This window comes from Physeter macrocephalus, chromosome 12 (assembly GCF_002837175.3).
Source record: "Physeter macrocephalus isolate SW-GA chromosome 12, ASM283717v5, whole genome shotgun sequence".
Classification (NCBI taxonomy): domain Eukaryota; kingdom Metazoa; phylum Chordata; class Mammalia; order Artiodactyla; family Physeteridae; genus Physeter; species Physeter macrocephalus.
Window position 1 is genome coordinate 84,661,789 of NC_041225.1, and position 19,538 is coordinate 84,681,326.

At 41.4% G+C, this 19,538-nt stretch overlaps 1 long non-coding RNA gene across 1 annotated transcript in view; it reads left to right on the forward strand.

Annotated features, from left to right (window-relative positions):
- LOC102987706 (uncharacterized) overlaps positions 1 to 19,538 on the forward strand; it is a 57,521-nt gene that overhangs the window by 9,195 nt on the left and 28,788 nt on the right. The window contains exons 3-5 of the long non-coding RNA XR_448160.3: positions 4,640 to 4,745; positions 8,550 to 8,628; positions 9,726 to 9,859. This is a non-coding gene — a long non-coding RNA (uncharacterized lncRNA). The remainder of the gene's footprint in view (positions 1 to 4,639; positions 4,746 to 8,549; positions 8,629 to 9,725; positions 9,860 to 19,538) is intronic.

Sequence of the window (19,538 nt, forward strand, 5' to 3'; positions counted from 1 at the left end):
GGGTTTGTGCCCCGGTCTGGGAAGATCCCACATGCCGTGGAGCGGCTGGGCCCGTGAGCCATGGCCACTGAGCCTGCGTGTCCAGAGCCTGCACTCCGCAACGGGAGAGGCCACAAGAGTGAGAGGCCCGCGTACCGCAAAAAAAAAAAAACAAAAAACTTACTATATTGATAAGGGACTAGCTGAGTAAATTATGGTGGATAGCACCATATTAATACAGCAGTTAAAAAGAATGAGACATGTACACCCACCCTCACACACACACACTCACACAGTGATATGGAACAATCTCTAAGATCTATTGTTAAGAGAAAACTAAAGCAAGCAAAATAGAGTTTGTGGCATGCCAGTATTAGTATTTGAATGAAAAAAGGGGAGGACTCTATATACTTGTTATACCCAGACTACCCCTGGAGGTTTGTTTTTGTGGGTTTTTTTGATATCTTTTTGTGTTGCTGAAAATTTTTTTAACCCATGTGTGCATTGCCTTTTTAAAAAATTGATAAAAAACACATAAAATTTACTGTCTTAACCATTTTTAAGTTCACAGTTCAGTAGTGTTAAGTATATTCATATTGTTGTCCAACAGATCACCAGAACTTTTTCATCTTGGACAGCTGAAACTCTTATACCCATTAAACAACAATTCCTCATTTTTCCTTCCCCTTTGCCCCTGGTAACCACCCTTCTACTTTCTGTTTCTAGGAATTTGACTGTTTTAGATACCTTATATAAGTAGAATCATATACTATTTGTCTTCTTGTGTCTAGCTTATTTCACTTAGCAGAAAGTCCTTGAGGTTCTTGTTATGTTGTACCATGTGATAGGACTTCCTCCTCTTTTAGGCTAAATAATATTTCGTGTTTTGTTTGTACCACATTTTGTTTATATCTGTTCATCTCTCAATATATTGCCTTTTATAATCTTTTTTAAAAAGTACTTTGCTTCACCCTGTGAACCTGAAAAGTTGAATGTAAACGTTGTGTGTGTATGGGGAACATGGGTTGGGGGCAGGTTAAATGGTATCTCCCTAAACTTTACAGCAAAGAGATAGTTTCTTTTCTAGTGAATGATTCCCAACTTTATGTATTGGATTTTTGTATTTGAGATTTTTCTTGAAGTGAAACACATTTCTACTAAGAATAGAACAAAAAAAGGGGAGATTGTGTTGAAATTGAAGATACCTATGTGTACCGTGTGTCTAACATCATTTATCCCTCCATTTGTGTTACTAGCGCCACTCTTGCACTAAAAATCTTAGAGCCCCCCCACCTTTATTGAAGTATAGTTGATTTACAATATTATATTAGTTTCAGGTGTATAGCAAAGTGATTCAGTATTTTTGCAGATTATACTCCATTGTAAGATAGCCATTGTAAGATAATGGCTATAATTCCCTGTGCTATGCAATATATCCTTGTTGCTTATCTATTTTATACATGGTAGTTTGTATCTGTAATCCCTAATTTGTCCCTCTCCTCTTTGGTAATCACTAGTTTGTCTTCTGTATCTGTGAGTCTGTTTCAGTTTTACATATACATTGGAGTCCCCCTTTTCAATAACATGTTTCCTGTGTGTTGATTTTGTCTTCCTAAACAGAGTAAATTCTTGAGGGCAGGAGGCATGTCTTACGATTATATCCTATAGTGATAAGCATAATAGAAGTTGCTCAATAATTACATATTCAAGAAAGACAAGAGAGAAGTTGATAAAGAGAGAAAGAGACTTCTCTGCCGAAGAGATGATTGCTTTGATTTTTCTCCGATTCACCTTGTACTGTTCCCTAGTGAAGAATTTCTTCCACTTGCAGACTAAGGGCATTGGAGGATTTGTGTGTGTGTGTGTGTGTGTGTGTGTGTGTGTGTGTGTGTTTGTGTTTGTGTGTGATGTTCCCTGCTGAAAGCCCAGGAGAGAAAGCAGAAGCTGGAATGGGGCCTTGAGGCTGTGGCCTAATAGTATGCAGTGAGACTTCTATGTTGTAGCCTCAAGGGAAGTCTTAGATTTCTACCCTCTGCCTAATTTCAAGCTTGGGTATTCAGCTGTCAGCAGGGCAGCTGGACCTGTATGTGCCTTAGGTGTCTTAAATTCAGTAGCACATAATAGGAATGTTTGATAAAAGTAATTTGTCAATTTTGGTGTAAGTATGAAAGCACGTAACATGAGGCCTGGCATATAGTTGGTATCCAAGAGGTGACAGAGAGTGTTTGAGAAATATTTTGAAATAGTCAAATCTTTCCCTAGCTCACCTACCTCTATTTGTGTGCCTCCACTGCTACCCTCAGGTGAAAGAAATAGGGAATAGCAACATGGATTCCACCTTTATGAAGTTGCCAATTTCTTGTGTGTGGCTTTATGCTCAAGCAAGAAGTGTATTCTGCTCCCACATATTTGAGAGCAAATATATCTGGATCTAGGGATATACTCGAAACTGCGTCGCAGCTGAAAATGTTCCAGTGTACATTTTCATGAGTAGCATGGCTGGTCACTTTGGGCAACTTTCTTGGTAGGGACCTAGGCTGAGAATCTTAGTGGGGAAATCTGAATCTTTAGGGTAGTCATGGTATAGCCAGGACAACTTGTTGGGTGCAGGCATGGAGGAAGGGATAAGGTAAGGGGCAAAAAGGGCTCAGCTGTGTGTCATTTTCTGCTCAAAGGACGATGTAGGCGCTTGTGTACCAGGGGTAGTGTTCTGGCTTGCTGTGGCTTGTCACCTCCCTGTGAATGAGTCAGTCTTGCTCCTGGCTGCCCTGTAAGGCATTTGGGTTTTAGTAGGAGATATAATAGGGAATCTAAATCAGATAGCCTTGCTTCAAATCTTATAGATCTGCACAGAGGAAATATGCCTCCCAGGATGTTTCCCATGTGCTGCAATAAGAGGAATCCCATCCAGATCTGTGGGAGTGTCCCTCCATCCGTCTTATGTCCCCTCAGCTTATCTTGATCTTAAGCTTTTATCCCTTTCACCCTGTCACTGTCCTGGCTTCTGGGAAGAGCAGGGAAAAGGGTGAGGGAGGATGGGCAGAGTTAAAGAACTTGTGGCGTATGTGGATTTGCTGTCATTAAATTCTTTCTGGAACAAAGTGTAGATGTGGAGAGGAGGATGAGTGAGCAGGTAGGAGAACAAACACATGCTGCCTGTACCACTTATCTGGCACTCAGCCTGGACCCTTGCTTGGTATTATCAGTCTCTTTCTGTGTTGTTTCTCTTTCCCATGTAAAGCATAAGCATGTATGCACATGTAATTTCATATCAGGGGACCCATAACTTAATACTGTTTTTTAAAAAATAAATTTATTTATTTTATTTTTATTTATTTTTGGCTGCGTTGGGTCTTCGTTGCTGCGTGTGGGCTTTCTCTAGTTGCGGCGAGTGGGGGCTACTGTTTGTTGTGGTGCTCGGTCTTCTCATTGCGGTGGCTCCTCTTGTTGCGGAGCACGGGCTCTAGGAGTGCAGGCTTAGTAGTTATGGCGTGCAGCCTCAGTAGTTGTGGTGCACGGGCTTAGTTGCTCCACGGCATGTGGGATCTTCCTGGACCAGGGCTCGAACCTGTGTCCCCTGCATTGGCAGGCGGATTCTTAACTGCAGCGTCACCAGGGAAGCCCTGTTTTTTTTCTTTAATACTGTTTTGTGATCTTTTTTCACCTTTTTTTCCTAGCTTCATTGAGATATAATTGATGTGTAACATTGTGTAAGTTTAAGGTGTACAGTGTGATGATTTTATATATGTGTGTGTATGTATATATATATATATATATATACATACACACACATGTATAAAAATTGTGGCCTTAAATGAAACATTATATATATATATATATATGTATATATATATATAGTTAGCTGATTACCACAATGTGGTTAACACATCCGTTACCTCACATAGTTACCTTATTTTTGTGTGTAGTGAGAATCCTTTTTCATTGGATTATGTGTTATAGACATCTTTTCAGTAAATACAGAATTAATAGCTGAATTATACTTCCATGTGTGGATATACCATAATGCGTTTTATTCTCTTAGTATATAATCTGTTTATCTCATCTCTAATCAATGGTGCCTTCCCCGACCCTCTTACTTAAAGTTGTGACAACCTTCCTTTCCTATCTTCCTTCTCTCCTTTACTTTTCTTTATAGCATTTAGCCCCACATGCCATACTACATATTTTTTTAATTTGTTTATTGCCTAACACGCTTCATTAGAATGTAGGCTCCATGAAAATAGGGATTTTTTTTTTTTTTTTTTTTTTTTTTTTTACTCTGCTTCTCTGTAACTAGAGCTTAGTACCAGTTCCTGGTACATAGGTGGTGCTCAATAAATACTTGTTGAATGAATGAATTTGTTGGATTTTTGGTGTGCCTGTTGGGGTTTTTATTTGTAACGTATTTTGTTATTATGTGCATTCTATAGTAAATACCTTGGTAAATAATCTTTATACACTTGTCTATGTATCTCCTTAAGATAAGTTTCAAGAAATGGAATGGCTGAGATAAAGGATATATGCACAGTTAGAATGTTGATTCATGGAGCCAAACTACCCTTAAGAATGTTAACTTATACCAACAGTGCATGAGATTGCCTGTTCCTCCATATCATCAGTAACACTGGCTTGTGTGTTTTTTGTGTTCCTCATCTGACAGGTGAAACATTGTCTTGTCCTGTATAACATGGTAGTTGAGAATGTGACTCTGGAGCTAGCCTGATGGGACCTGAATTCTGACTCAGCCACTTACTATGTGACCTTGGGTACGTCATTTAACTTCTCTGTACCTCAGTTTCATCTTTGGTAAAGTAGGGATAATGATAGAACCTATTTCATGAGAAATAAATCAGTTGATCCAAGTAAAATGCTTCAAATAGTAACTGAGACATGGCACTTAATTATGATTTAATTTACATCATATTTAATCATTAAATATGATTTAATTTACATTTCTTTGAATATTAAAGATTAAACATCTTTTCAAATGTATTTTGGACAGATGTATATATTTTTTGAATCACTTCTTCATGTCATGTCCTTTGCACATTTTCCCAGTAATGTTTTCTTAATAATTTGTAAGAGCTAAAGTGTTGACTGTTGTATATAGTACAGAATTGTTCCCAGTTTGTCATTTGTTTTTCACCTTTGTTTATACAATTTTTTATCTATCTGCAAGTTTGACATTTTTAAGTAGTCAAGATAATCTTTTACGTTATAGTTTTTGCTACTAGTTCAATGTTTAGAAAAGGCATGCTTCCCTACCTCAAAATTATAAAAATAGTTACTCATTCTTGTTGAGTACTTTGCGTGGCTGTGTATTTTTAATCTTTAAATTTAAATCTTTGATTCATCTGGAATTTATTTTGGTATGAAGATAGTTGAGATCTGGTTCTATTTCTTTTTAGTAGTGTCCCAAACCCCTTTACTGAAGGGCAAGAGCAGGAGCCTTTAATGTATTCTCCCCTCCCCTAATTTGAAAGTAAGTTATCCTAGCTATAGCAAGTAGCAAATCTCCATTTTAGAGAATGAATTTAATATTTGGACTCAGTCAGTAGTCATTCATTAGTTAAACTATGGGATGAATATGCTGTGTAAAGCAGTTTGGGATCAGAACTCACAGTTGATTCTAAGTGATGAGGCTGCTGGACTCACTGGTGCAGCTTCTCTCCTGGCTCTGGAAGCTCCTCCTAAGTGGGTCCTAATTTGAGGACTTCTTTGATGGGGCCATTGTTAGTTTGGAATGATAAGTTCTCTGTTGTTCAAAAACAAATGATGTGACTGTAGCAGATATTTCCTCACTCCAGCCTAGGTGTATTGATAGGGTATTGGTAGAGGTGGTGTTGAATGGTAATAAACCCATTGTGTTCTAGCTCTGTCCTCATCTTCTCTTTTTGGAACTCTAGTCCCACCCAGTTTTTTGCCTCTGACTCAAGATGGAGGGAGGATGATTCTTACACAACAGAGCATCCACATATTTCATGGCAGCTGCTATCTGCCAGAGATAATGAAGAAAGGTAGCTAACTCATACATGGCATATATTATCTACCAGGAACTGTTCTAAGCATCTTACATATATAAACTGTGTATGTGGTAGGTGCTCTGTACTGGGTTGCATAGTGTCCCCCTAAAAATTCATATCCACCTAGAATCTGTGAATGTGATCTTATTTGGAAATAGGGTCTTTGTAAGATATAATCAAGTTATGATGAAGTCATAACTTGATTGGGCCCTAATCCAATGCCTGGTGTTCTTATAAGAAGAGGGAGACACTCACAGAGCAAAGATGACCATGTAGAGATGGAGGCAGAGATAGGAGATATGCTGCCATATACAAAGAATGGCAGGGATTACTGGAAACCACCAGAAGCTGGAAGAGGCAAGGAAGCGTTCTTTCCTAGAACTTTCAGAGGGAGCATAGCCCTGCTGACACCTTTATTTTGGAATTCTAGCTTCCAGAACTGTGAGAGAGTAAATTTCTGTCGTTCAAAGCCACCTAGTTTGTAGTATTTGCTACAACAACACTAGGAAACCAGTGCATGCTATTATTATCATCTCTGTTTTTAGATAAGGAAACTGAGGCCCAGAGAGGTCAAGTACTTGGAAATCTCTTTAGGCCACTGCTCTGCTGGCTGGGCACTCACTCTGAAGCTCTTGCTGTTATTCTTATCAGCTCTTCACCTTTACCAGAGCCTTCCCACTTCTGGTAGTGCTGAGGCTGAGCTGCTCAAATAGCTCCTTTCTCTAACACAGCAGGCTGCAGCATTTCCCCATCCTTGCCCATTTTACACCCTAAAGCAAAAATGCCTCTCAGGAGGCTTCTGGCTGTATGTAGCCCGATCATTTCAGCAGGTCTTTTCCTGACCCCACCCCTCCAGGTGAAATCAGGCTTTTTTTTTCATACCCTTGTAATGTCAGAAGTGTCAGTGACAATTCAGGGGAGGGTCACCATGTTTCTTCTGGCGACTGTTTTTATGCTTCCCATTTCTGGCCCACTATATTTCCTAGAATTCCTGTCAGTAGACAGCTCAAGTCTTGTTTTCCTTTGGAGATTTCAGGATCTCACATGTAGCTCACATGGCACATATCACAGTTCATGCCTGTGAACAGAGAAGGAACAGCTTCATGGTAGCACTGGCTGCGAGGGCCCTGGTCACTTGTTCTTGATTAACTCAACCCACAGCAGTGGCTCTCTCCCCTGCCAAAAAGCATGGGAGGATAAGGGTATTATTTGACCCAGCTCATCTCCCTGAACAGCACCTTGTTTGCCGTGGTCTCTTCTGCTGGCATCCCAGAAGAGGTTTCCTCCCTCTGCATCCCACTGCTGGTTACAGAATCTTGCCTGTTTTCTAATATAGACCTTTTGGTTTGGATCCTGATCTTATTCTCAACTCCTCTCACTAAACTTTAGCTCTGGGAACTCAGGAACCATATCTGTTTTGTTTGCTGCTGTATCCCAGGACTGAGTAAAGACTTGGCACTTATTGGCCCCTGAAGAAATGTTTATTGAATGAAAAAATGAATATTGACCATGAAGCTTTGGAATCCTGGTTTTTCTTGCTTCATGCTGAAGTCAAGGACCAGATTAAGAACTTTAAAGGCCTCGGGACTTCCCTGGTGGCACAGTGGTTAAGAGTCCGCCTGCCAATGTGGGGGACACAGGTTCACGCCTTGATCTGGGAAGATCCCACATGCCGCGGAGCAACTAAGCCCGTGCGCCACAACTACTGAGCCTGCGCTCTAGAGCCCGCGAGCCACGGCTACTGAGCCCACATGCCACAACTACTGAAGCCCGCGCGCCTAGAGCCTGTGCTCCACAACAAGAGAAGCCACCGTAATGAGAAGCCCACGCACCACAACCAAGATTATCCCCTGCCGCCACAACTAGAGAAAGCCTGCGCACAGCAATGAAGACCCAACACAGCCAAAAATAAATAATAAATAAATAAATTTATAAAAAAAAACAGAAAAGAACTTTAGAGGCCTAAGCAATAGGAAGATTATGATGTTCCTCATAATTTTAGCCCTCAGTATATATTTTAAAAACAATATTAAACACAAAATAAGTATAAGGAAATCTAGCAAACTATAAGGAAAACCCAGCAAAATTTTGATATTTACCATGGTGACTACCTGGATAAATATAAAATAATTTAAAACATTTGTTATTATTGTTTCTGCTTTGCCAGTTCCCTGAGCATGTGCTGTCAGTTAATCCTGCCTGGACCAGCCCCTTCCTTCCCTTGGACTTCACCTTCATTTCCTCTTAACTCCATCTGCTGAAGCTGCCAGCCAGCCCCTTTCACCCCGCAGTTGTGTCCAGACCACTGAGAGCCCAGCCTGGGCTATGCTCCGGGCTCCCTGGGGCCTTGCCAAGAAGGTCACTTAGAACATGCACACTGCTAAAGAGTCCCTCACAATGAGAACTCCCATGCTGAATTGTGATTTATAGTCAGCATAGCATTTTGTGCCACGTGATTACACTTAAGCCGTTTTTAGTTGTAGTAATCTGCTTCAGTGATCCTGGATGTGGAAAGTCCAGAAATTTTCCTGTGTTTCTCCTTCCTAGATCACTGAGAGAGAAGTCAAGATGCAGGCCCACTTTGCTTCCTCTATTAACATGGGCCTTGTTGAGACCATTCGGTGAGGTAAGGTATGATTCTGGAAGTGAGCCCAGGCCTCAAATAGGCTGTTCCAAGGCTATGACCCATAATTAAATCCTATTACTGCTTGATTCCATAGAGTTTAAAATAGTGTTGGAAACCTCCTAGGGAAAAAAGCACCACCATAACTTCTTGGCTAAGGAATTAGTGTGTGCTGGCCAGAGCAGAAGAGGTAGCCAAGGCTCCCAGGTTCGATTCTGGACCTGTTGATTTGAGGTGTGACATTCAGCAATCTGAGATGGTGTCCTGTATCTCGTCTTTACCACAGAGACTGTGCTTGCAGGGAGAGAGGCCAACACGCTGATCCCCTGTCCTGTAGGAGAGTCTCATCATTAGAAGTCTTTTCTTTCATTTGAATTTCCACACCCCCCCTTTCTTTTAAATGAAGAAATATCTCCCACAGAGTTAATATGAACCCAGCAATATCGTCCACGTTTTACTTGACTTCATTTTATCAGAATTGCTTTCCTTTTTAGCAGTGTGATTAGATTAGCTTTTATAAGGGATGGGAACTTTGATAGGGTTTAGGAAAAGGAAGGGGAAGTTTGTGGGTGGCACACACCTTGGACAACCAGAGTGTAACATGAGGGGACCAGGTACATGATAAACTAGATTGGGAAGAAGAAACTTACATCCCTGGAGAGCCAGGCATATATTAGATGTCTTTGAATATTTTATTATTTAATATCATAATACAAATCAATAAGTTATCATCTCCATTTTTGCACATGGGCAAGCTGAAAAAGAAGTTATGTAACTTGCCCAAGGTCAGACAGCTAATAAAAGGCTGAGCTATGATTTATTTCTCCTCAGGTCTGTCCAATTCCAAAGCCCATGCTGTTTTCATAGAGCTCTTCTGTCTCTGACAAGATGTAAGAAAGGAGGGTGGGGAAAGAAGAGAAGATGGGGAGATACCATCTTCATCTCACAGTTTTGCTTGTTTAGATGTGTTTAGCCAGAGCATCCTGTTTATAGACTAGTACTAGGTTCTATATATAGATATGGTGCAACAACGTATGTGGGAAAGATAACCAATTGACTGTAGGGGAGGATTAAAAAAAGTCTTTGTTCTTTACCTCTAGGTCTTCATTGTAGTGTAACTCACACTGTCAAAACACCACTGGTAACAATGGTGTACTGTTTAAGAGGCCCTGTCCTATCATCCAAATAAAACCTGTTGATGTGTTCCAAGGAATAAGCCATGATGGCGGCAGAGGTGAGGGTGTGGTGTGACCTTACTGCGTGAGCTGGGAGCTGGTGGCACCTGTTATGTGACTATTACAGTGAATTATTACTGAGTAAACAAGAGATGTCTCCCTTTTGCTTTTTCAAGGGAGACCAGATGGCGGTGGTTGTTGGCCCAAATCCAGGGGAGCCTGGCCTCTGGCTGGCAGAGGAGACAGCTTAAGGGTGTCAGGTGATGGAATAAGAAGAGACAGGGCTGGTCTGTTAAGTGGTATAATTTCAGGGGACACCAGGAATACGTCTTGCCCCTCGAAGACTTGCCTCAGCTATTTGCTGTTGCTTGGAATTCCACAAGTGAAATTTCTTTCCCTTAAGTCTTTTGAGACCCTATTAAAAATGAAGAAACTCCAGGAAAGGGTTTGATTATGAAGCATCTTGGTCATGTAAGTAGAAGTATGAATGAGTTTATGAGATTGATTTCTGAGAACTAGACTAAGGCAAGGATAGAGAGGAGAAAGCATTGTGCCCCCAGTCATAGTGACGGGAAGGAGACACCACTGAGATTGAGATAATGGCCCTGAAAAGAGAAGTTGGGTTTCTAAAGAAACACCTTGTTTTCTTCACAGTTTTGCCTGAGGAAAGATAAGGAGCTGAGAGTGGGGGGAATGGAGGCTCTTGAACTCCAGAGATAGTGCTGGGTAGAGAGGTTTCCCCACCAGTGTGCTGGATATGCAGTCATGGTGTTGTCTGGAGAACAGATGACAGGCAGAATGTAATAAGGAGTGTAGGACCTTTGAGTCTGTGGTTTGCTCTGATGTCCTCAGACAAGACCATCACAGATCTTAGGAAGCAGGAGGCAGCTTCCCATAAATGATGTAAAATGGTGGCGCAAAAGAGGCCACCGATGACAACATGGGCAGGGTACTTCCTCAGTGGCCGCTGGTCACAGACAACTTTTGGTCTTGATTTCCCAATGAGCTGTGCTGAGATAGGCCTTTACCAGAAAGTAAAATAAGCCTCGTCCAAAGCAGTGACAAAGCACTTGGGGTATCCATACAAAGGTGCAGTTCCCTCTTGTTCACTAACTTTGTGGAGCCAAAATAACTAAGCCAGAGGTGCCAGCATAGCACCTATGATTCAATCTTCAACTTTTTTGAATTGAATTCGCTACTGGTTGACTGTTCATCTTTCATTTACTAGTGCTCTCAAACTGCCTTTGTGATCTGAATTCTCACATCTTTCTTCCCTCAGGGAGTGTTTGACAGAGACAGCTCAAATCTCAGTGCCTTTCCCAGCTCCTCACAGTTGGGTTCATGGATGCCCTTTACCCTCAGGCTTCAACTTCTACTTTGTCCACATTTCTACCCTAAGTCCAGAGTATTTTCTTTGGATCAGACTTTTGGCTTCATTCAGGCCTCTAAGGTTCTCACTCCTTTCAGCACATTTCCCTAGAGAACTACCTGAAGAATGGTCTCTACCTCTCACCTGCTAAAGTTTGACATAATATGGACCTCCTTCCTTACTGGAATCAGCACAGTTCTTTGGAAATTTCTGGATATACCACACCCCTACCTCTCTTCCCAACCACCTTAGCCTCATACACAAGATCTAGTGATGTAGCTGGATCTGCTGATCACCAGGATTTTGGAGCCAGTGCCCCCAGCAGGGAGGAACTCCTGAGCATGTGCCCTGAGTGACAGTTCTGTCCACCAGTCTCTGCCTCTCCTCCATCTCACCTTTTTTTTTGGCTTTTCCCTGAGAGGACCCCCTAGCCCTGTCCAGGACTGTAACCCTGCTGTCAACCCCTTATCAGGGGCTGTGGCCTTTGCTTTCCAATCTCTTCTGGGCCAGGTCCTTTCTCCGATACTAGAGACTTTTCCTACAGCTACGCTTTGGTAAGTAGAGTTCTGCCCATGCACTGATATCCCAGTGTTGACCACCTTGAACTCTGTCTGCTGCTCTTTGGGCTAATTGGATGTCTTGCTAGTCTGTACAGCTATGCTTCTGGAACAAGGCTCTTAGGCTTAGTTGAGCCCCTGTCCTGAATTTCATGTTAGCTTTCCAACTGCCTCTGCCTCAAAAAGAGCTTTTAATATGCATTTATAAAGGTCCAAAAGGGAGATAGAGAATATAACATTTCCTAGACTTAGTTAACTAGAGAACCTTTTTTTTTTTTCTGGCTGAAGAAAATTGTTAAAACCTGACAGGGTATGGTGTTTGGTGGAGCACAGTTTTGGGAAGTACAAGGCTTTATCCTAAAGGAATGGACATCAAATGGAGGAATTCCAGGTAAAGGTAATGTGACAGTCAGTGAAAAAAATTCTTTGGGGATAGGAAATCTCTCCTGGGGCTCCTCATTCAACGAGTGCCCACTGAGCACCTGCTATTTATGTCTCTCTGCTGGAATCACACCATGTGTTTGACTATTTATTGTGTGTCTGCATAAGGCCGGCTCTGATCTGGAGTGGAGCCCAAGGTGGAGAAGGAGGTAGGGATGCTACATTCTTTCTCCCATGTTTAGGTCCTCTTCCCCTTTCCTCCAGTGGAAACAGGAAATGGTGAATGGGGTGATGCCATCATGGCCACAGATACATCAGCTTCTGGAGCCAAGGAAGGAGGGCTTCTCTGAGGCTTCTTTCCCTAGGTTTGACCTTTTCCAGGATTTCTCTAGCACTTTTGGGCACCCCATCTCTCCCACTCTGGGACTATTCATCTCCGCATTAGTCTCAGTCCTCACTGCAGGTTCAGGATTTTGACTTTACCTATGGGCATCAGTGCCAAGTGGTATGGAGGTCATTTTTATGGAATGGGTGTGACATTATAAATTTTCTACTTTGCCTATGAGATCCCTCTTCTTTTATAGCTCATGGGCAGTCCAGACTATAATAATTTTTTTCAGTCCTTCAGTGAAGATAAACCCATGTCTGGGAAGGGCAGTCTTGCAGCCATTGAAATCTGTCAGGGTGGGTGTCTAAGTGCCAAGGGCATAGCTGGTAATCAAAGAGGAAGCCAGTCACTTCCTCTGAATGTCATTCTCAACCAGGACAGGAAAAGATCACTTGAAGCAGATAGAAGTCACTAAGACTCTTGACTAAGACCTTTTGAGACCCTGGTATATGGATCTTTACTGTCATGAGTGAGATCTTTGGTTGGCTGATCTTAACTCAATTGGCTTGAGCTAATCATAGAACAAACTAGATGGAAAGGCTCAGCGTTGAACTTTCCCTTAGGTATGGTGTTCTCTGAACATCAACAAATAGCATCCTCCACCCACAAAGCCCCACCTTAGGGGCCTTGGCCTGTGACACTTGTCCATTTCTGCCACTTCCTCTGAAAGACCATGGTTTTAACTGTGAAGATCAGTGAGTGAGTTCACTTGCAGGAAGGTGGGAAGAGGGCTTGAAATGGGCATTTAGAAATCTTAAATAGAGCCAGCCAGATACTTGTTCATTCTGTAGGTGTTTATAATTATTAATTTGTCTATAACTGCAGAAGGCTTACTTTCCCCAACTAGTCTTTCCTAACAGGCTCCCTACATGAAGACATTTCCTAAGATTCTTTCCTTAGACCTGTTCTCTCCTCCCTCTATAAACTGTCCCTGGGGTGATGTCATCTGTGCTTATCAAAACCTCTCAGATCTCTATCTCCAACCTAAATCTCTCTTCTTAGTTCCTGACTCATGATGACCGTACACTATTGATATTATAACCTGGATGGCTCTTAGGCATTTTAAACTCTACATGTCTTAAACCAGATTACATTCTTCATCAACCCATCCTCTTCTCCCTATTCCCGCATTCCTTCCTATTTTTATAACTCTTACTTTGTTCCTTGATTTAGGAGCATCACCATCTAGGTTGATTAGTAAACTTGCTTCTGCATCACTGTCTTGCACTGTTCCACCACCAAGAATTTAATAGGCTCTGAGTGTAATATAAGATGTTTAGGATGTGTGTAGGTGGTTTGTTTCTTTTCTTTTCTTTTTCTTTTCCTTTTCTTTCATGTAATTCTTGTCTGCATGGCATGTACAGTTGAATTTCACAGAGAAATTAACAGATAGAAAAAATAAAAGTTAATCTGAGGTTTAGATTTTAAGTAAACTGGAAATTCTGGAAAGGAAACATCTGAGGGCTAAAACCTTGGGAGAAAGCTTCATGGAAGAGGTGAGAGTCAACTGAGGACACCTTAGGTGGGGTAGGGACAGCAAGACACCTTTGGGAGCATGTGCAATGGTGAAGGGACAATCCTCAGCTTGTTTCTTGTGCAGGCAGAGTGATCAGCACCTCCCCAACCAGCTACTTCTGTTCATCACTGTTATATCTCATGCAGTTTGATTCTGTTTAAAAGGTTCTGAGAATTGAGTATCGTAGTGTAACACATTAGTTAGCTGGAACCATCTTCTCCCTTAAACTTTTGGCTCAAGGTGTCATTCTGCAACTTGTGGAAACTCTGATTCCTTCACCTGGAATTCACCAGTTTCTTGGGAGCTCATGTATTTATAGTCACTCTGATTTTGATCTCTTGCTTCCATTAAATTAGTTCAGATTATAGACAGTCTTATTGTCTCAAGCATGCTGTTCCTGTTTCCATCCACATTGAACCAGATGGTAGAACTCAGATATCTCCCAGCTCAAAGCCTTTTTGTGTGTAGTGGACTTTATTAAAGTTTGGGGTAATGGAGAGTATTTTACATTGCAGCAAAGTAAGCAACTTGAATTCTCATACTGGCTATCCCTTTCCCTTAAAGTAATTTGCCCACCTTTCCATTAGGGATTCATTAATATCACCCATATATGTGGCCTTGGTGTCTCTTAACAATCTTATCTTTCTTTCCTTTGCAAACCTTCCTTACTCTATTGCCACTAAGCGCTCCAAATACTTCTTACTCTATTATGCAAAGCAATTAAACTATAACTCCGCCTCCCAGATTCACCTCTGTATATATCCAAGGTCCGCTGAAGGGCTGAATAAAAAGCTCATCTACTTCTTAGCCACACAAAGGATTTGTAGAACCTCTTATGTGTTCTTCTATATTATCTTCTCTCTTTTGGAAGTATTTCTTTTTTTATTTTGTGGTACGCGGGCCTCTCACTGTTGTGGCCTCTCCCGTTGCGGAGCACAGGCTCCGGACGTGCAGGCTCAGCAGCCATGGCTCACGGGCCCAGCCGCTCCGCGGCATGAGGGGGCTTCGAACCTGTGTCCCCTGCATCAGCAGGCGGACTCTCAACCACTGCGCCACCAGGGAAGCCCCAGTATTTCTTGTTTTAAATAGCATTTACTTCTTCTTACCCCAGAAATGGTTTTGCTTTGTAGGATCTGTGGAGGGAAGGTAAGAGGCAATGTGAATATAAGCAGCAACCTACATAAAACCTATTGTGGGCAATGAAAAAACTCGTCTAACTGGGAAGAAGAATTCTTGTTGGGGAGTAGAGCTCAGAATAGATTCAAACGTCCAGAAACAGACTTAGGTTTCAGTGGCAAAGGATAGTGTTTAGGACAAATGTCTAACCATTTAAAAGAAAATCTCTGTCAGCTTCTAGTAAAATAAATTCTAGATAAATATTTTTATTTTTAAAATTATTATTTTTATTTTACTTTTTAAAATTATTTTTTATTGGATTATAGTTGATTTACAGTGTTGTGTTAAAGATTTTTACATAAATACTAAAGTGATAAGTGTACTAGAAAATAGTTTTTTTAGTGCGGTACCAAAGGCAGAAACCATAAGGGAAAAAGTGTGGTGGATTAGCTTTAAAAAAAACAACAAGTACCATAAACAAAGTAAAAAGTAGGTGTCAACTGGTTAAAAAAGTTTTCAACATATCTCTAATGAGTACAAAGCTCTTACAAATCAATAGGAAAAAAACAAAAAAAGAAAATGGTAAAAGTCATGGAAAAATAAATATAAATGGCCAATAAAGCATATAGAAAAAAGCTGTTATTTATAATCCAGAAAACACAAACAGAAATGAGATATCATTTTTCAACAGTCAGATTGACAAATATTAAAAAGAAGAAAATATTTATTACTGTTGAGGGCTGGAGGAAACAGGATCTCATACTCTGTTGCTGGGAATAAATACTAATACATTCTCTCTGAAGTTTAGTTTGGCAATATGTATCAGATTTAAAGTACACATGCTCATAAACCAGCAATTCGAATTCTAGGTATTTATCCCAAGGGCAAGTGTACAGAGATGTATGTGTGACGATATTTATTACAGAGTTTATAAAGCAATCAAAATAGCCATTGATAGGGGATTGGTCAAATAAATAGTGGTATGTCCTTATAACGATACACGAAGTAAATGTATAATTGTTGTCACAGAAAGATGGCTACAGTATATACATGAAAAAATATATAGCATATGAACCTATTTCAGTTGAGATAAATATAGCCATAGCTATGTATATATATTTTAAAAATCATGCAACACATTGTTAACAGAGATTATCTTTTCTAATTCAGAAAAAGAAAAGCCACTTTAAAAAAATAGGGGACTTCCCTGGTGGTGCAGTGGTTAAGAATCCGCCTGCCAATGTAGGGCACAAGGGTTCGAGCCCTGGTTCAGGAATATCTCACATGCTGCAGAGTGACTAAGCCCGTGCGCCACAACTACTGAGCCTGTGCTCTAGAGCCTGCGAGCCACAACTACTGAGCCTACGTGCCACAACTACTGAAGCCCATGCACCTAGAGCCCATGCTCCGCCAACAAGAGAAGCCACCTCAATGAGAAGCCCGTGCACCACAATGAAGGATAGTCCCCGCTCACCACAACTAGAGAAAGCCCGTGCGCAGCAACAAAGACCTAATGCAGCCAAAATAAATAAATAAATAAATTTATTTTTAAAAAAATAGGAAATAGATTCTGACTTGAGGGTGGTAGGTGGGCTGAAAGCAGACAATTTTTTTTTAAAACCTTGATGGGCTAGGTAATGAATAGTGGTGATAAAAGTAGGAAGGTTTTATGGTGTGAATGCATGAAATGAATGAAGTGAGAAATGAGGTTAGGGAAACCAGTTAGGAATCTATAGTGGCAATCCAGGCCTGAAATATGAAAATAAGGTGTCAGCTGGGGTAGGCAATGGGATTATAAGGAAAAGAACCAATCTGAAGGACATTTCATAGAAGAAACCAGCGATCTGGTAGTCTTGTCAGGCAGGAAGAGGATAAAGAAGAAAGAATAACAAGTCACTGATAATGCCAAAGTGTTTGTCTGCCCTGTGAAGTTGGAAAATTACTCGTCATGACAGGTATGGGGTAACTGGAAAGGAGAACCACTCTCCTAGAAGGGGAGACAAATTTGTTTCTTGGAGTTGAATTTGAAGGGCTAGAGGTATATCTGAAAAGAAATGTTCTTTAGGGTGGGGATTCCCATTTAGATAAAAAGTTACCTGTAAAAACAGAGGTAATAGGTAGGAGTGGGAACTCTCTAGATTTGACACCCTTGAGATTCTTGAAGGAGTGGTGGGTCATATCTTGGTTCTCCCTTTCCTGTTGGCAGTCTTGGCAGACTCTGGAGAGGAGTGTGGCATTGGTCTCAGTTGGAACCTGAGAGTAGAGCTTCAGTAGAGGTAGGACTGGGCAGTAATCATAATAAAACAACAGCCACAGCATTATTTTAAAATCAATCTGCCATTTACAAAGGCCATTATATACAGCAGCTTATTTAACACAATCCTGTATACGATGCTTTATTACTTTACTCCTTACTAGAACTGAAGTTCAGTTAGAGAATTAGGACTCAAAGTAAGGTATTCAGGGCTCAAATTCCATTTCTCATTTCTCTACTCTCCATCTCTTAAAGATGAATTTTCCAAGGAGGGATAGACTAGGGCAAAAGCTGTAGCCTGGAGCTAGCAGTACCCACAGTTAAGAGGTGGGAGGAGGAAGAGAGCCAGGGAAGACATCAAGTCACTCACAGTCACCACCCTGGCCCCTGTCCCTTGTAGGCCCTGACATTCCTCTAACCAGAGAATGTTGGATGTTCCATTGAATTCAAAAGGAAAAAAAAAGTCCTAATCTATTCATAAATAGCTTGAGGTGTTTTAAGTAAGGTTGTCTAGTTTGGTTACAGCAGAGTTAGTGTGGTAACTTAGTGGTTTATTGAATTCTGGCTTCATTCTTTTGAGAGCAATACAATAAAAGCATATTGACTTAGACCCATGAAGGAAGGGCTGTCTGAATTAATTACATGAAAAAAAGAATTTTTTTGTGAAGTCATTAGGTTTGTTTACTTTTGGAATCACATGGTTAACTCACTTGTATATGCATTAGCTTGTAGAGATCCTAAGAAGACCCGCTTTAATGGGTAGGAAACCAGAAGTCTCATAAGTCACTGCAGTTTTCCAACTGACAGTCATATTTATGGGATTAAATTATTTACCTAACCCATCCTGATAGCATAGACACAAAAAGCAGTTATTTCCTGTCAAAAGTTTGAATCAACAGGGTCCACTTTAAAGACGTTCTTAGGCAATTGCCACACTGGTGTCCGCTAAGAATCTTGCAAGGCATCCTTTCAACCAAGTGCTTGGAGCACAGTGGGCAGTAATAGTGCGTGGAAACTGTGAGTGAATGAATGAGTAAGTGAACGAGTGAAGGACTGAAGGAATCTTTCTCCCCAGGCATGTTGAAATGTGTGAAGCATTCTTTCCACAGCCTCACACTATAGCTTGACTGGGTGGTTTGGGGACAAGTCTTAGATTCTGTATTGGCGAGGGGAGGAAATAGGGGCACACCATGGAAAGTTTCTGCTCTGTGAGCTGGTCACGCCATAGAGAAGGGACATTTCCAAAACCAGTATGCTGGTGTCACTTGAGTCCCAGTCTCATGATCTTTCCTCCTAAAAAGGTCAGTCTGCTGAGAAAGTCTCTGGAGCAAGTAAGGAGGCTCATGGAGGTAGGAGATTTCCTGTTGTCAACCTGGATCTTACTCAAAGAAGGCAACTACTTTGTACGTCCTCTGTAGAGGCTCTCCACTACCTTTGCTCCTCACTGCTTGGATTCTAAATCAGGAGCCTCTCAGGCTCATCCCTGGCTTTTGCTTACCCAGCCTGGCCCTGCCCTTTGGCTGTGTGCCGTTGGTGATTTTATTTTAGCCCTGCTGGAAATTACACCCTCTACAAGGGTAAAACAAATCGGGAGGTTCTGGTTCTGGCTCTAGAGCGACTGGGGCCTGTCACCTGGCCCTGCCCTGTGTTTCCTGGCCTGCTTTCCTGGCCACCTTTTTACCCTTACACAGTCCTCCAAGCCTGTATTTCTGCCTGGGTGAGGATTAAAGACTGGCTTCTTCAGCGGGACTGTGGGGGCAGGAATCAGTGCTTTGGAAGAAGCTTCTGACACCAATCTCCATGTTCTGCTTTCGGAGAATTATTGATTTCATACAGATGATCTAACAGTTATATTGAGGGTGGTTGGGGGACGAGGACATGGAGATTCTTCATATCCACAAAAGGATTTACCACTGGGTTTCTTTGAGCACTGAACCTGCTTTTCAAAATCAAATTTGATTTTCATGCTTTAAATAATGTGCAGTTATTTGTATCAGAAAAAAGTGTTTGAGATTTTCTAGGCAGACTTCCTTGTTTCAGAAATGAACAGGGCTTCCCTGGTGGCGCAGTGGTTGAGAGTCCGCCTGCCGATGCAGGGGACACGGGTTTGTGCCCCGGTCCGGGAAGATCCCACATGCCGCGGAGCGGCTGGGCCCG